Source organism: Schistocerca gregaria, chromosome 1 (assembly GCF_023897955.1).
Source record: "Schistocerca gregaria isolate iqSchGreg1 chromosome 1, iqSchGreg1.2, whole genome shotgun sequence".
In the NCBI taxonomy this organism is placed as follows: Eukaryota; Metazoa; Arthropoda; class Insecta; order Orthoptera; family Acrididae; genus Schistocerca; species Schistocerca gregaria.
Window position 1 is genome coordinate 433,086,223 of NC_064920.1, and position 17,929 is coordinate 433,104,151.

Consider the following 17,929-nt stretch of genomic DNA (forward strand, 5'->3'; position numbering starts at 1 on the left):
TCCCTAATTTGCTGGGAAGTGGCGGTGCGGTCCCCTACGGCACTGCGTACGATCCTACGGTCTTGTCGTGCATCCGTGCGTCGCTGCGGTCCGGTCCCAGGTCGACGGGCACGTGCACCTTCCGCCGACCACTGGCGACAACATCGATGTACTGTGGAGACCTGACGCCCCACGTGTTTGGCAATTCGGCGGTACGTCCACCCGGCCTCCCGCATGCCCACTATACGCCCTCGCTCAAAGTCCGTCAACTGCACATACGGTTCACGTCGCGGCATGCTACCAGTGTTAAAGACTGCGATGGAGTTCCGTATGCCACGGCAAACTGGTTGACACTGACGGCGGCGGTGCACAAATGCTGCGCAGCTAGCGCCATTCGACGGCCAACACCGCGGTTCCTGGTGTGTCCGCTGTGCCGTGCGTGTGACCATTGCTTGTACAGCCCTCTCGCAGTGTCTGGAGCAAGTATGGTGGGTCTGACACACCGGTGTCAATGTGTTCCTTTTTCCATTTCCAGGAGTGTATGACTATGTCCGGCGTCCCGGATATTCAAACCTCGTCGTGAACAGAAAGCTGTAAAGTCATTAACTTTTTCCGATCTTTTTTAATGTGTGTTTATTATTTTGGTGACTTTGCAGCTTTCTGTTCACAACAAGAAATGACTTTCTATACATTTGTTCCTCGGTATGCTTATTGGATGTCATATTTGTATTCAGGAAGTGCTCACTCGCGGTAGTTCTGTGTTCGCCAGAGGGACGTTCCTTTCAAGAGAGACATGGGACCTTTATGCAATAAGGTGTTATCGTTACGCTGTCAATAAGTAGGACAACATACGGAATTCATTTTAATCCAGAGGCTGGTTATAGTTAAACTTTCACTCCTTGAAACAGAGTTGTTGGAAAACTGTTTACCGTATCGGTACCTAACTATGTAAAAATGGTTCTCAGACTGTGCACTGCAGGGTTTGTGCTGTTAGTAGTGTTAGTGTCATGACTTGCCGTCAAGCGCCGGTATTAGTTCGACGAGATAGGGATGCAACGCAGGTGTCAGTGTGCATTAAAGCTGCAAACAATCAACATGGGTCTGGACAAGGTGAGGGGGCTTTTCCGATAAAGCTGTGTTGTCAAAACAACAGCAGAAGTGATGCTCCTCTTCGCGAGTATTGTCGTATTAAAGAAATACGGCGAGGACCTCTATCTGCACCGCTTTATAGAAAGTAATTCGGAAGTTGGATTAATTGATGATTTGGGAACTGCTCCTGCAGTAGACCGACGGCAAAAGCGCCACAAACTGTTGAAGAATTTTCTTTCGCCATGGCTGAGAATGTTTGACCTGTTTCCCGACAGGTCAGTCGCTCGAAAAGTATTGGAACAAAATTGTGTGCACTTCCAGACTGTCGTAGATGCAGATGGTCTTCGCTTTGAATCTGAAGTGTAAACATGGTATGCAACTAACAAGTATTACCCTCTCATAATGAAATTTAATGCTGTTTATTCGTTGTTTCTCTTTCATGAGAACTTACAAGTGTTTCCCCAGATTTTCATTGTCCCACGATCACGCGTTATTTATGGGGGCCCTCTCAAGTAGCGAAACTATAACAACACTGTACTTTATCAGTTGACGATCACGTCCAAGTTCATCTTAAGAGAGCATGGCTGCAAGGGAAGTAACCACGATGTTTTATTATTATTCTTGTCCATCTGCTGTACTGGTCACTTCTAGAGAATCTTGTAAGATTACTGTGGGGATGCAAGCTTGTCCTACGAAACGCCTAAACTCTAATGTTTTAAACAGTAAATAAGTGGCTACGCCGAAATTGCAACATCAAAATGTAAGAGTTCACTGTAAATTTCTAATCCAATTGAGCATTACACAAACATACTAAATTGCAAGTACTGAGCCACGGTGTTTTATCCAGCAAACAATTAAACTAATCCACTTCGTTATTTAACGTGAAATTTGTGTCTGCAAGTTTCTGTCGAGAGTAACGCTCAATCTTTGACGCCTAATTGTACGTGAACATTGGTGAACTCTGTCGCGGACACGCCGGCAGCGGTGGCCGTGCGGATCTAGGCGCTTAGTCCGGAACCACGCGACTGCGACGGTCGCAGGTTCGAATCCTGCCTCGGACATGGATGTGTGTGATGTTCTTAGGTTAGTTAGGTTTAAGTAGTTCTAAGTTCTAGGGGACTGATGACCTCAGATGTTAAGTCCCATAGTGCTCAGAGCTATTTGAACCATTTTGACGCGGACACATGAAAGACTACTGCTCAACGTTTTTCAAGGCAGCGCCACTAGCGCCGAAGCAACGGTTCTGTGTTATGAAAAGTAAGAATTTTACAAATACGTGTCTCTTGTGCATTAATCACGGCTCAAAATACTCATTTTTGACCATAGGTCGCGAATCGCTGAATACTCCAGGATGCTCTGCTGTACGTATAATTTTGACGCTAATGATTTGGGACGCACTATCCGACTTCATAGTCGTTCTCCTCCATGTAAGACACGTGGTCTTTTACAGGTCATTGATTACACTGTCGAAGCTGTTTTTCGGCAACGTGTGATTTGGTTAGGTGGAGAACATACGAATTCTACTTGAACAATTACAATACTGCATGAACTGATGGTATCAGGTGCGCCTTTTTACAGTAATTATCATCATTATTTTTTTTCTTTTTCAGACGCAAACTGATCAATGACATTCATTTATGTTAGAATTTCAGTTTCTCTTTCTCATAAGAGACGATCACAAGATTCCGTTCGAAGGTTGTATAGTTTACAATCGATACGGCAATAAGGTAAAATCGTGAACACTGAAGCCGTCATCCCACCGACGCATCTGTCTGGTAAAACACGGTGCCTGCTTCGGGAGCAAGTCCGTAACTGCCTGGTTCTCATCCTCGTCTTACAGGAATCCGTGACGCTTCAAAGCCTTTATTAATGGACGGAAGGCGTGAAAATCGCATGGTGAGAGATCGGCGCTGTGCGGCGGTTGCACAAGTGTCTCCTACTTGAGTTGACATAACCTCTGCGATACGACATTTGCGACAGGGGCCGTTCGTTATCATGAAGCGTGAACACCCCTTGGCACGCCATTCCATAACGGTGGTTTTGATAGGCATGCTGCCATGTAAACATCCTTCATCTGATAGATGTCGACCGGTGTCTGTCTTTCGGCAGCCAAGAAAAGAATAACAGCTCATTGGTCCTGTTTCAAAGCAGGTGACAGTAAGTCACCGTAGTTCATGTGTCCGAATCTGCCGCAAACAAGTCGGAAAGACTACACACACTGGCAGATGACGTTCCCCGGGCTTGCCGTACTCACAACCTGCCATCGGATCGCCACATTGTGTACCGTGATTCGTCACTCACCCAACGTTTTTCCACTGTTCAGTCGTCCAGTTTGTACACTCCTTACATCAAGCGAGGCGTCGTTTGGCATTTACGGGCGTGATGTGTGGCTTATCAGCAGCCGCTCGAACATGAAATCCAAGTTTTCTTACCTCCTGCCTAACTGTCATAGTACCTGCAGTGGACCCCCACGCAGTTTGGAATTTCTGTGTGATGGTCTGGATACATGTGTGCCTACTACACATTACGACCCTCTTCAACTGTCGGCCTGTACGCTTATCTGCTGTACGTCTCCACTGACGTTTCCACTTCACTATCACATCGGAAACAGTGGACTTAGGGATGTTTAGGAGTGTGGAAACCTCGTGTACATACATATGACCCAAGTGACACCAATGACTGACCACGTTCGAAGTCCATGAATTCCGTCGAGCGTTCCATTCTGTTCTCTCACGAAGTCTAATGACTATTGAGGTCGTTTATATGGAGTACCTGCCGGTAGGTGGCAGCACAAGACGCAGCAATACGAAACACGTATGTTTTGGGGTGTTTCCGAATACTTTTGATCATATATTGTATTTCAGCTTTGGAGAACGTTTCCAGTTACCGCACCATCTCACTAGCATTCTGTGATGCTACTGTTATTGCCGGCCGCGGTGGTGTAGCGGTTCTAGGCGCTCAGTTCGGAGCCGCGCGACTGCTGCGGTTGCAGGTTCGAATCCTGCCTCGGGCAAGGATGTGTGTGATGTCCTTAGGTTAGTTAGGTTTAATCAGTTCTAAGTTCTAGGGGACTAATGACCACAGCAGTTGAGTCCCATAGTGCTCAGAGCCATTTGAACCATTTTTTTTAGCTACTGTTAATCGTACTACAGCAGAACTCTCTGAAGGAAACCTGGGACATGTCTCTTCCGAAAATGTGCACTCTTGTGGGACGACATGTAATTTACTTTCTGAAGCCCGTATGTATTTGTAAACCATATCTCATGTTTGTTTCATGCAGAAGTTCCTTTGCTACGATTTACACAAAGAATAAGTCTGGGACTTTCTAATCTCTTAAAAGGCGCGTTCTGATCCCGGAAGCGCCACCCCACTCGAGTGTCTATTGTCTACATCAGAGGAGATCATTCCAACTGACAGTTCCTTCCTTATGTATGCTTTGAGGGCTTTGCTGGCACTGTTGCTTAAGCTTAATATCATACATGGATGGAAGAATCAGATGAATATAAAGGTCACTTGTCTGAAAAACGTATATTCACAAATAGTACGAAAAGTGGTTCTCGAATACAAACCCAATGCACTCTCCTGAAAAGACCAAGATATTCACAAATCTCTGAATACTTGACGATGCTGCATAGAGTGCAGAGGCTTGAAAGAAGAGAATCGAGAACAGTAATTGATGCAGAGAATATACACTCCTGGAAATGGAAAAAAGAACACATTGACACCGGTGTGTCAGACCCGCCATACTTGCCCCGGACACTGCGAGAGGGCTGTACAAGCAATGATCACACGCACGGCACAGCGGACACATCAGGAACCGCGGTGTTGGCCGTCGAATGGCGCTAGCTGCGCAGCATTTCTGCACCTCCGCCGTCAGTGTCAGCCAGTTTGCCGTGGCATACGGAGCTCCATCGCAGTCTTTAACACTGGTAGCATGCCGCGACAGCGTGGACGTCAACCGTATGTGCAGTTGACGGACTTTGAGCGAGGGCGTATAGTGGGCATGCGGGAGGCCGGGTGGACCTACCGCCGAATTGCTCAACACGTGGGGCGTGAGGTCTCCACAGTACATCGATGTTGTCGCCAGTGGTCGGCGAAAGGTGCACGTGCCCGTCGACCTGGGACCGGACCGCAGCGACGCACGGATGCACGCCAAGACCGTAGGATCGTACGCAGTGCCGTAGGGGACCCCACCGCCACTTCCCAGCAAATTAGGGACACTGTTGCTCCTGGGGTATCGGCGAGGACCATTCGCAACCGTCTCCATGAAGCTGGGCTACGGTCCCGCACACCGTTAGGCCGTCTTCCGCTCACGCCCCAACATCGTGCAGCCCGCCTCCAGTGGTGTCGCGACAGGCGTGAATGGAGGGACGAATGGAGACGTGTCGTCTTCAGCGATGAGAGTCGCTTCTGCCTTGGTGCCAATGATGGTCGTATGCGTGTTTGGCGCCGTGCAGGTGAGCGCCACAATCAGGACTGCATACGACCGAGGCACACAGGGCCAACACCCGGCATCATGGTGTGGGGAGCGATCTCCTACACTGGCCGTACACCTCTGGTGATCATCGAGGGGACACTGAATAGTTCACGGTACATCCAAACCGTCATCGAATCCATCGTTCTACCATTCCTAGACCGGCAAGGGAACTTGTTGTTCCAACAGGACAATGCAAGTCCGCATGTATCCCGTGCCACCCAACGTGCTCTAGAAGGTGTAAGTCAACTGCCCTGGCCAGCAAGATCTCCGGATCTGTCCCCCATTGAGCATGTTTGGGACTGGATGAAGCGTCGTCTCACGCGGTCTGCACGTCCAGCACGAACGCTGGTCCAACTGAGGCGCCAGGTGGAAATGGCATGGCAAACCGTTCCACAGGACTACATCCAGCATCTCTACGATCGTCTGCATGGGAGAATAGCAGCCTGCATTGCTGCGATAGGTGGATATATACTGTACTAGTGCCGACATTGTGCATGCTCTGTTGCCTGTGTCTATGTGCCTGTGGTTCTGTCAGTGTGATCATGTGATGTATCTGACCCCAGGAATGTGTCAATAAAGTTTCCCCTTCCTGGGACAATGAATTCACGGTGTTCTTATTTCAATTTCCAGGAGTGTATTTGTAGAGAATTTATCAACACATACAGAAAATATTCGAGACAGTACCAATGTGAGTGGTGAGAATTTTTCTCATCATATAATGAATGGGAACAAATAAACAAACCCATCTTCCATTATTGTTCAAAGAAATACCAATATTAATTAGGATCACATAAATCAGCATTAGGAAAGAAACCACATTAAAACCAAAAATAAGACAGAAAACATCCTTTAGAAAGGAAGAACTGATTTTAAAAAGATACGTTTTAAAGAGTAAAATAAAAATTTGAACGTTATTGATAGAAGAGGGGTAATACTGTTATTGTGGTCTTCAGTCCAAAGACTGGTTTGTTGCATCTCTCCATGCTACTCTATCTTGTGCAAGCCTCTTCACCTCCGAGTTACGACTGCCACCTACATCCTACTTAATCTGCTTAGTGTATTCATCTCTTAATTTCCCTCTACGAATTTTCCCTCCACGCTTCCCTCAAGTAATAAATTGGTGATCTCTGGATGCCTCAGAAAGTATCCTACCAACCGATCCCTTCTTATAGTCTAGTTGTTCCACAAATTTCTCTTTTCCCCGATTTAGTTCAGTTCCCCCTCATTAGTTACGTGATCCATCCGTCTAATTCGCGGCATTCTTCTGTAGCACCATATTTCAAAACTTCTATTCTTGTCTAAATTATTTATAGTCCTTGTTTCAATTCCACGCGTTGCTAAAATACTTTCAGAAAAGACTTCACGATACTTAAATCTGTACTTGACGTTAGCAAATTCCTCTTCTTCAAAACCACTTGCCTTGCCGTAGCTAGTCTACACTTCATATCCTCTCTACATCGATCATAATCAATTATTTTGCTTCCGAAATAGCAAAACTCATCTACTACTTGCTTTTGTTGATGCCCATCTTATATCCTCCTTTCAAGATAGTGTCCATTCCGTTTAGCTGCTCTTCCAGGTCCTTTGCTGTCTCTGACAGAATTACTATGTCCGCCGCAATATTCCTGGATTTTAATTCATATTCCAAATTTTTCTTTGGTTTACTGTACTGCTCGATCAATGTGCATACTGAATAACATCGGGGATATGCTACAATGCTGTCTCACTCCCGTGTTTAACATTGCTTCCCTTTCATGTCCCTCGACTCTTATGACTCCCACCTGGTTCTTGAACAAATAGTAAAGACCCTTTCACTCCCTGTATTGTACTCCTGCTACTTTCAGAATTTGAAAGAGAGTGCCGGCCGCAGTGGCCGAGCGGTTCCAGGCACTACTGTCTGGAACCACGATACCGCTACGGTCGCAGGTTCGAATCCTGCCTCGGGCATGGATGTGTGTGCTGTCCTTAGGTTAGTTAGGTTTAAGTAGTTCTAAGTTCTAGGGGACTGATAACCTCAGAAGTTAAGTCCCATAGTGGTCAGAGCCATTTTTTGAAATAGAGTATTCCAGTCAACATTGTCAAAAGCTTTCTCTAAGTCTACAAATGCTATAAACGTAATTTGTCTTTCTTTAAACTGTTTTCTAAGATAAGTCGTAAGCTAAGCACTGCCTAGCGTGTTCCTAAATTTCTACGGAATCCAAACTGATCTTTCCCGAGTCCGGCTTCTACAAGTTTTTCAATTTGTATGTAAAGAATTCGTGTTAGTTATTTTGGAACCGTGACTTATTGAACTGATAGTTTGGTAATTTTCATACCTGTCAGCTCCTGTTTTCTTTGGTATTGGAATTATTATATTCTTCTTGAAGTCTGAGGGTATTTCGTCTATCTCATATGTCTTGCCTACTATATGGAAGAGTTTGGCCATAGCTGGTTCTACCAAGGCTATCAGTAATTCCAACAGAATGTTGTCTACTCCTGGGGCCTTGTTTCTATGGTCTTTCAGTGCTATGTCAAATTCTTCACGCACCATCGTATCTCTCATCTTATCTCCATCTACGTCCTCTTCCATTTCCATAATATTGCCGTCAAGTACATCGCCCTTCTATAGACACACTATATACTGTTTCCACCTTTCGGTCTTCCCTTCTTTGCTTGGGACTGGTTTACCATTTGGGCTCTTTATATTCATACAGGTGGTTCTCTTATCTCCCAGTGTCTCTTTATTTTTTCTGTAGTCTGAATCCATATATCTAATCTTGTCCCTAGTGATATATGCTCCTACATCCCGCTCAGCCGTTTTGCACTTCCTCTCGATCTCATTTTTGAGACCTTTGTATTCCTTGTCGCCTGCTTCATTTACTGCGTTTTTATATTTTCTCCTTTTGTTACCCAAGCATTTCTACTAGCCCCCGTCTTTTTACCTACTTGATCCTCTTCTGCCTTCAACATTTCATCACTTACAGCTACCCATTCTTCTTCTCCTGTATTCCTTTCCCTTGTTCTTATCAATCGTTCTCTAACCCTCCCTCTGAAACTCTAACAACTCTAGTTCCTTCAGTTTATCCAAGTCCCAGAAGGATATTTGCTATCGTGATCCACCGACAACGCCTGACATGCGTCAGTGCATTGTCAACGCATGTGCGAACATTACGGAAGGCGAACTACTCGCTGTTGAGAGGAATGTCGTTACGTGTTTTGCCAAATGCATTGAGGTTGACGGACATCATTTTGAGTATTTATTGCATTAATGTGGTATTTACAGGTAATCACGCTGTAACAGCATGCGTTCTCAGAAATGATATGTTCACAAAGGAACAACCAAAAAAAAATGTTCAAACGTACCTACGTTCTGTATTTTAATTTAAGAAACCTACCTGTTATCAACTGTTCGTCTAAAATTGTGACCCATATGTTTGTTACTATTACAGCGCCACCTATCCTATTCATATTTCTTTACGTACTGCAGGAATATGTAATAAAAGTTTGGGTTCCTATTTTTTTTAAACGCAGTTGATATCTGTTTGACCTATGGCAGTGCCATCTAGCGGGCCAACTATAGCGCCATCTGGTTTCCCCCTTCAAGGTAGACGAGTTTCGTTCTTTGTAGTTTTTTCGTTTGACGCTTGTTTCGTGAGATATTTGGCCCGGTCACAATCAATGGAATACCCTGTATATATGTAAAACTATACACCATGGACGTAAGTTTGACCTATGGCAGTGCCATCTAGCGGGCCAACTATAGCGCCATCTGGTTTCCCCCTTCAAGGTAGACGAGTTTCGTGCTTTGTAGTTTTTTCGTTTGACACTTGTTTCGTGAGATATTTGGCCCGGTCACAATCAATGGAATACCCTGTATATATGTAAAACTATACACCATGGACGTAAGTTTGAGTAGAGTTAGAACAAATGACTATCTCCCCAAATACAGTGATCCTACCCCGCACGCAGTCTGTACTATTACTAAATAAAAAAAAGGAAACAGTATTGCTGAAATGAGTAGTAATTATATTTTGCCGTAATTAGCACGAGTAGCGTTTTAATAAGTTAACTAGTTCGTAGTGCCAAAGTAATGTGGCCAAGTAAAAATTTTGACCTCTCTGCATCAAACAGAATCGGTAATAAATTATAGATTGTGTAGTTTAATAGACAAACTTTAAGTGTAAGAAGCGTAATTTAGGTTTCAAGTGAATTACACATCACTTAGATCAACTTTTATTTAAATTCTGTAGATATCTCGGACAAAATGCAGGTAATTATGGGTAACGAAATGATCAGCCCTCTGACCCGTCTGCTTTGGACATCCGACTTCAGTGTACCCTCACAAATCGTTTCTGCACTGGTAGCACAGAAAGCCACTGGTAGGCGGCAAGGCAGCGCCTAAGAATAGGAGTGGTCGCCAGTGAGCCTTCGCTACCAGACATGCTGTGGTGTTGTCTTGACCAACTACGACGGAACAGAATTGTTCCACGTGACAGGAGTGCAGCCCTACCCCAAATTGCTGCAGATTAATATGCTGGGAAATCAAAAAAAGTCAGCGTGCGAAGCATTCAACGAATCATCATCGATATGGGCTTTCGGTGCTGAAGGCCCACTCATGTAAACTTGACGGCAGCACGACACAAATCTTTACGCCTCGCCTGCACCTGTCATCGTCAACACTGGTTTGTTGATGAGTGAAAACATGTTGCCTAGTCGGAAGAATCTCGTTTCAAATTGTATCGAGAGGATGGACGTGTACGGATATGGAGACAACCTCATGAATCTATGGGCCCTGCATGTCATCTGGGGACTGTTCTGATAACCCGTATCATTCTTTTTCATTGTGCATTGCGACGGATTTGGGCACTGATGAATAAGCGTAGTCTTTCTAGTAATCTTAACCATTGTCTTTCAGTGCAGCTCAAACTCAGGTGTGTCCTATGCAAGAGCAAACGCAAGTTTAAAATTTAATGCTTCATTGTAGTCTACATCATCTGATGATTTTCAAATCAATGTTCTCAAAAAGTTGGCTAGTTTTCAGTGGAGCGTCCGCACACAGCAGCTTCCGACGGTAGCTTTCCGGTATGACAGGTAAACAGTAACCATCTAGGCCACTAGGTGGAGCCGAAGAATCACTTGGGACAGTACATTGTGGGAATCTACCTGGGGTACACAGTAACATCATGTTTAATGCCTTCCCGGGGGCACTTGGGCAGTAATAGCAACAAGAAAATGGAATCATAGTACGTGTCCGATCACAAAAACTTTTTATCTTCAGTAATCTAAGACATTTATTCTTTTCATGTATTTAAGTTTTTCTGTGATATGTAGAGTGTAACAGTGTAACGTTTTTATTACATTTCTCTTAAATATCGGCCCTTAAACTGGAATCCTTAGGCCAGTTTCAAACGTTATTTGGTTAAATTTTCCCCTAAATTTAAACTACGTGCTACTACAGTTAGGGTGGTACAGCCAGTGCTCGTTAGCATACGCAGCCACCCACATATAGTGAGAGGTACGGATACATATCCATACTATCACAGGTAATACATTACTAGATTTATAGGCCAACTTACAAGTTATCTTGTTATAATTAACTATAAATGAATAGTTCCTTAAACACAAGTGTTTAAGAAGCGTAACGGGTTTTTGTAAACATCATTTAGTTGTGATTTATACCTAAATACTGGTGAAGTGCTGGCCGGCCGTTGTGACCGAGCGGTCCTAGGCGCTACAGTTTGGAACCGCGCAACCGCTACGGTTGCAGGTTCGAATCCTGCCTCGGCCATGGATGTGTGTGATCTCCTTAGGTTAGTTAGGTTTAAGTAGTTCTAAGTTCTAGTGGACTGATGACCTCACATGTTAAGTCTCATAGTGATCAGAGCCATTTGAACCATTTTGGTGAAGTGCTAATATTGAATAATAGTTCTTATCTTCCTTTGATGTATAATCTGTGACTCCACTGAAGCAACTGTGAAAAAATAATTTACGCAGCGATGCATCTTGCAGAACTTTTCAGAACACATGAGAAATCTTCACCCGAACCTAACCGACAAGTGTACACTGGCAGAGCACAGCATGAATGAAGGTTTTAACGTGATTGTGAACGAGAAAGACGTGCTGCGCCAATGGGTTCTGGGAATCGACCATCAAAAAGACGCTGGAAATTAGGGCACATGACGAGCCTTTCAACGAGAACAGCAGTTTCCAGCTGAGCTCCACATAGGATGCGACGTTACAAAAAATAAGTCAGTCTCTAAATGAGGAGGAGGCAGCAGGCGGAATAGACAGGCAGTGCCAGGACTAACGTCCGGAAACCACCCCACCCCCCAAACCCCATTCCATTCCGCGACCCTCCTGCTCAAAACTGGCTCCGACGTCTATCCCGGAGATTCGTGACTGGTCTCCGCAGAGGAGCTTCCAGTGCAGCCGCCATAAAGGAAGTAACGGGACATATGGCGTCCCCCAAATAGGATTGTGGTGTAAAAGTGATATTGCAGCTCACTGGCCACGGTCGTATACATAAAGGTGAAATCCGATAGGTCTGATTCTGCGTTTCTCAATTGGGAATGTTCTGGAACGCTTCAGGTCTATGTTCGCTTTCACGTCGTGTGTAAAAGCGGCATATCTCAGTGCTGTATGCACAGAGGTGACAAAAGTTATGGAATTATTCATTTATTTATTTCATTGACAGTACAGAGTAACCCACCTCCTTGAAATTTAAGGTCTCTCGGGTGCTTCTCAGTGTGACAGCAAAGACTTCTAATAATAACAATCTTATTTGTATGCTGTTGTTAATGCTATTTTAAATAATATAAAAACATACTGTATAAAAACTTCCGTAAGCTTACAGGGAACTGAAATCTTAATCATTGTTAAAGTGGTTCTATATAATATGTTTCTGGCTAGTTGAGAATATAATGTATGTAATGCAAATGTCAAAAAAAGTAATAAAATAAGTGTCATGTAAGTAACATGCAGTATTTAAAGGGAAATGCTATGCTGTATTTGGATGTGTCATATAGTCTAAGTAGCTCGTTGGTTGATAACAGGCTATTTCTACCTATTTCAGGTGAAGATGTGTAGGTAGAACCACGAGCTATTTTCGTCTCTGAAATGGGTTATATTTGTGTATGTTCGTTGTGTTTGTGTATGTTGATATATTACTTGAAGTATTGAATGTCAGTACACTACATGATATTCAGTAATTGTTAGTCTGATTGTTACTAGTTGCAGTATTTCTGTGTGAAAGCTTAGATGCAGACACACCTGGTGTTATATAGATTATATACTGATTGAGCAGTTGATGTATGGAATATATGAATTTTAGCTTTACGTGAAGAATACACTTATGGTTGATTCTTGAGTTTTTCCCGGCGTATTTGATAATCAAAATATCAACGGGTGTACTGTCGGTCTACAGTGTCCAACGGGCACAATATTTCGGCGATCATTCATGTCGCCATCATCAGGTCAACTGACGGACTGAGCTTCTGTGAACGTACGGAGATCCGTACGCTATGGCTGCTCAGGGGGAACTGAGTTCGGTCGCGGCGGCGGCCCATTTAAATACCCTCCGCCCGCGGCGCACTCCATCCGCCGTCCGGGCCCCGTGCCACGGTTGTGCGGTGGAACAGATTGCGACGGCGTCTCAGATGACTTCGGTGTGATGGCTCTGTCCGCCATGGTCGTCACAACTATACGTTTGCTCGATTTACTCTTGATTAACCCACTCGTTGGTTCCCAAGCCTTGCTAAGATTATAGCCACAGTCACGGTTTATGAGGTCGTCATTGGTGCGAATTTCGATGACCTCTCTAACAACGCTGTCCCGGTATCTTAACGTCTGCACCAGAATCCTCGTGCTGTCATACTCCATAGCGTGATTTTCCGACAAACAATGTTCAGCGACCGCCGACTTGCTCGGATACATCAGTCTAGTGTGCCTCTGGTGTTCACGCATCGATCCTCGACGGTACGCATCTTCTAACCAATATACGACTTGCAACATTGACACGGAATCTGGTACACGCCGGCCTTGCTCAAACCGAGGTGATCTTCTGCGCTCCCCACCACTGCACGAGTTTTATTAGGAGGACAAAACACAGTTCCGACCCGCTGTTTCTTCAAAATGCGGGCGATTTTCCCCGAGAGTGCGCCTGTATATGGAATAAACGCAGTGCCTACCTCCTCACTTGTGATTTCATCCATCTCCACAGGTTGTGCTGTAGTGGTTGGGCGGAGAGAACGTTGAATCGGCCACTCTGAGTACCCATTGTTTCGAAATACAGTTCTCAGATGTTCCAATTCCTGGATAATTTGACACTTATGGTTTTAAATTTATTAGTAGAAAAAGAATGTAGTTTGTTGCTACTTAAGTGCAGTATTTCTTAAGTAACTTAGTACATTAGTTTTATACGTAGTTTATACGGAAAATACATTTTATATATAAAATATATTGATTGCAGCTTAGGGGTACTCAGTCGCGAGACTCCCATAAGGAATCAATGTTAAAACGAGCTAACATCAGGTACACTTTCTGAAGTAACTAATGGAGATGAAGACCTGAAACGTTTACAGTGTACAGCTGAAACATCATTATCAAATCACATAAAAATGGTTAATGTATTTTATATATTTCATGAGTAATAATTTTTTTGTTCCATAAGACAAAAATTAAAACATTTCTAAACACCTTGGAGCTTGTAAATCTGTTCTTTTTATCACTACTGTTCTATGTTTTTATCTAATTAATCATCGTTGTATTAACAAGAGATACTGTAAGTCTGACGTCTGTAGCAGTCATAGTTTTTGAGAAAAGTGTACCAGAAAGTCAAAAAATGTAGTTTTGAGAAAAATGGTATTAAAGTTTTACAAGAAAGAAAGTAATGTACAATGTCATACAGGCCCAGCTTCTTAATCTTTATCTTCTTTTCTTCTTTTCTTTGATCTTCTGGCTATCCTGGCCTCCTTGGTGGCATTTCCTGCAGAAATATCAGCATAACGGATACGGTCCATGTCAATCTTTTGCACTCCCCTTTCAGTATTGATACCATCCTTTGTTCCCAAGAGTATTACTCGTAATACATCAGACTTCTTTGACACACCAGCATTGAAGCACATCACTGCAGCATGAACACCAAATTTTAGTGTTTCTTTTCTATCGAAAACAGTTTTTGGTAGCCTTGTCCAAATGACAGAATTCAAACTTTTATTTGGATTTTGAGTTTTTCCGTGGAGACACTTTTTCAAGAGCATTTGTTGGCTATGGTATCTGAAAATGGGTTTCACAGCTAGCAGGATTTTTTCTGGAATTGAATGTTTGTGCTTATAGCTGGAAGATGTAGCTGGGTTGTTGAATTTGCACCAGCTGTCAGGTCCCCGTGGGCAAAGGCTACGTTGTGGTTCCTCATCTGTTGAATTTTTATGAAAGAATATAGCCCAGATGACTCTCCTCATTGCTTCTACATTGTTGAAATTATTTCTAATGGCCATACCATAATAAGTCTGGACCCTGTCTATTTCAGTCTTTGTCAGGCCCTCTTTACCAACTAACTTTCTTTCCTTACATATCTTTAGAAGTCGTGATCTCATTCTTTTCTGTACATGTCCTATACATTCCAGTTTATTAATTTTGACTCTAGGCCCATAAGGTTTATCTTCTACCCCTTTCTGATAAGCCTTACTGTCCCCGTCCTCGAGATAATCTGTATAGAGGATACCTCTTGACTGCACAGACCTTTTGAAAATATTAGCAACACCAGCCACTTCCATGTCTCCACTAGAACCATCATAGTCCTTTTTGCACACATATTGTATAGTGGGGTTTTTGCTACAGGTGTCACAGAGCTTAGTAATAATTTCAATATCCAGAGCCTTCCTCTGCCAACTGCCATCAAAACCAGCAGAAATTTGCCTTGGGTCAGATTTCGTATCATTCAACTGAACTGCTTCTTTGGCTGCTTTCAACATTGTAGAGTCACTTACCTCAGGTACAACTGCACCAATAGTCTTGTTATAAACATCAAACTTTCTTGGAGGTGGAGGAATGTTCATCACTGCACAAAGAACAGCACGTGCACTTCCCCCTTTTCCAATAGGTCTAAGTGCCTACACTAATCTTATATTGTTTTCACACAATCTGCTATTTGTTACGTGGAATGACATTGTATTGGCAGTGCAGCTACATTACAAACATGCCAAAACTAAATTACAAACAATTCCCTTGGTTTTTACCACATCTTCGCGCAAAGTAACGTTTCCACCACAGTTTTTACAATTTGTGTGTTTTTCCATAAGTTTACTTAATAACCTCATGGAGATCAGAATGTTTGTGTCAGTAATAACAGAAACACTGTTCACACCACATATTGCATTGTCACGCATTTGAGAGGCACCTGGAAAACCGGCAGCACCTAGAAGCTTCTTGCTTCAAGCACTGACACTCGCACTGACTTAACTTTCAATATTATTTTCTGCTCTCTGTTCAAAACTAGCAGTTTCGCGGTTTATTTTTAAATATTTATTTGCACGAAACTTAGGCATATACCCAAACTTCCTTCTTCTACCCATTGTGTTATAACGTTTCACAAAATCATTATATTTGTATCATCAAAACGTAAACAACTAGGATGAAGAAACTGTCAAACGATAGTCGACAATGCAGAGAGGGTGGCAAACATCAGAATAACAATTCTCTCTTGCAACCCAAATAAAGGGTATTTATATCCGTGGAACATACATGATGGTTGTACTATAATCAGTGCTGACTACTGTGCAAGACCATGCTTCACGAACAAATTAATAACTCCGAATCTAATAATCAGATTTGTATGAAACAAACGGCATTTTGTAGCCAAATAATTGGAGCATAGATTAAGACTAAAAAAAATTCTATTTTTTTGAGCCTGTTCGCGACTCAGTCCCCTTAAATAAAGAAGGGAATATACTTCTGTTTACAAATATAAGACAAAATTTCGTTACAGCTTATGTACAGTGCAATTTAAACAATATGCAAGGTGAAACTTCCTGGCAGATTAAAACTGTGTGCCCGACCGAGACTCGAACTCGGGACCTTTGCCTTTCGCGGGCAAGTGCTCTACCAACTCAGCTACCGAAGCACGACTCACGTCCGGTACTCACAGCTTTACTTCTGCCAGTATCCGTCTCCTACCTTCCAAACTTTACAGAAGCTCTTCTGCGAAACTTGCAGAACTAGCACTCCCGAAAGAAAGGATATTGCGGAGACATGGCTTAGCCACAGCCTGGGGGATGTTTCCAGAATGAGATTTTCACTCTGCAGCGGAGTGTGCGCTGATATGAAACTTCCTGGCAGATTAAAACTGTGTGCCCGACCGAGACTCGAACTCGGGACCTTTGCCTTTCGCGGGCAAGTGCTCTACCAACTGAGCTACCGAAGCACGACTCACGTCCGGTACTCACAGCTTTACTTCTGCCAGTATCCGTCTCCTACCTTCCAAATCTCATTCTGGAAACATCCCCCAGGCTGTGGCTAAGCCATGTCTCCGCAATATCCTTTCTTTCAGGAGTGCTAGTTCTGCAAGGTTCGCAGAAGAGCCTCTGTATAGTTTGGAAGGTAGGAGACGGATACTGGCAGAAGTAAAGCTGTGAGTACCGGACGTGAGTCGTGCTTCGGTAGCTCAGTTGGTAGAGCACTTGCCCGCAAAAGGCAAAGGTCCCGAGTTCGAGTCTCGGTCGGGCACACAGTTTTAATCTGCCAGGAAGTTTCATATCAGCGCACACTCCGCTGCAGAGTGAAAATCTCATTCTGGAATATGCAAGGTGTCTTTGAGGAGGAGGAGCCTCGGAATAAAAGTTCTTCAAGCCTTTTCCTGCCAAGCGACGTTACCTGATTACTGCAGTCTTAGTATGTGGTGTCACTGCCTGTGTCGGCGTTTATTTGTTTTGCGATTATTACTGTCTGTTGTGTTGCTTGTGACTGTTCCGAAACGCTTCAGGTCTATGTTCAATTGGACGTCTGATGCAAGAGCGGCATGTTTCAGTGCCGTATACACAGAGGTGACAAAATTTATGGGATTTTTTATTTATTACATTAACTGTACAGAGTAAGCCACTGCCTTGAAGTGTAAGGTCAGTCGAATGCTTCTAAATCAGACAGAAAAAAATGGTTCAAATGGCTCTAAGCATTATGAGACTTAACATCTAAGGTTATCAGTCCCCTAAACGTAGAACAACTTAAACCTAACTAACCTAAGGACATCAAACACATCTATGCCAGAGGCATGATTCGAACCTACGACCGTAGCAGCAGCGCGGTTCCAGACTGAAGCTCCTAGAAGCTCCTAGAACCAGCCACAGCGGCCGGCTCGACAGAAAAGACTTCTTGTTATCACAGTGTTATTAGTACGCAGTTGTCAATCCTATT

The 17,929-nt window shown here is 43.6% G+C and overlaps 1 non-coding gene across 1 annotated transcript; it reads left to right on the forward strand.

The window, feature by feature from the left end:
* Positions 1-17,171: 17,171 nt before the first annotated feature.
* On the forward strand, positions 17,172-17,246 carry Trnal-caa (transfer RNA leucine (anticodon CAA)). Its single transcript has one exon. It is a non-coding gene; the product is annotated as a tRNA-Leu (tRNA).
* Positions 17,247-17,929: the final 683 nt, after the last annotated feature.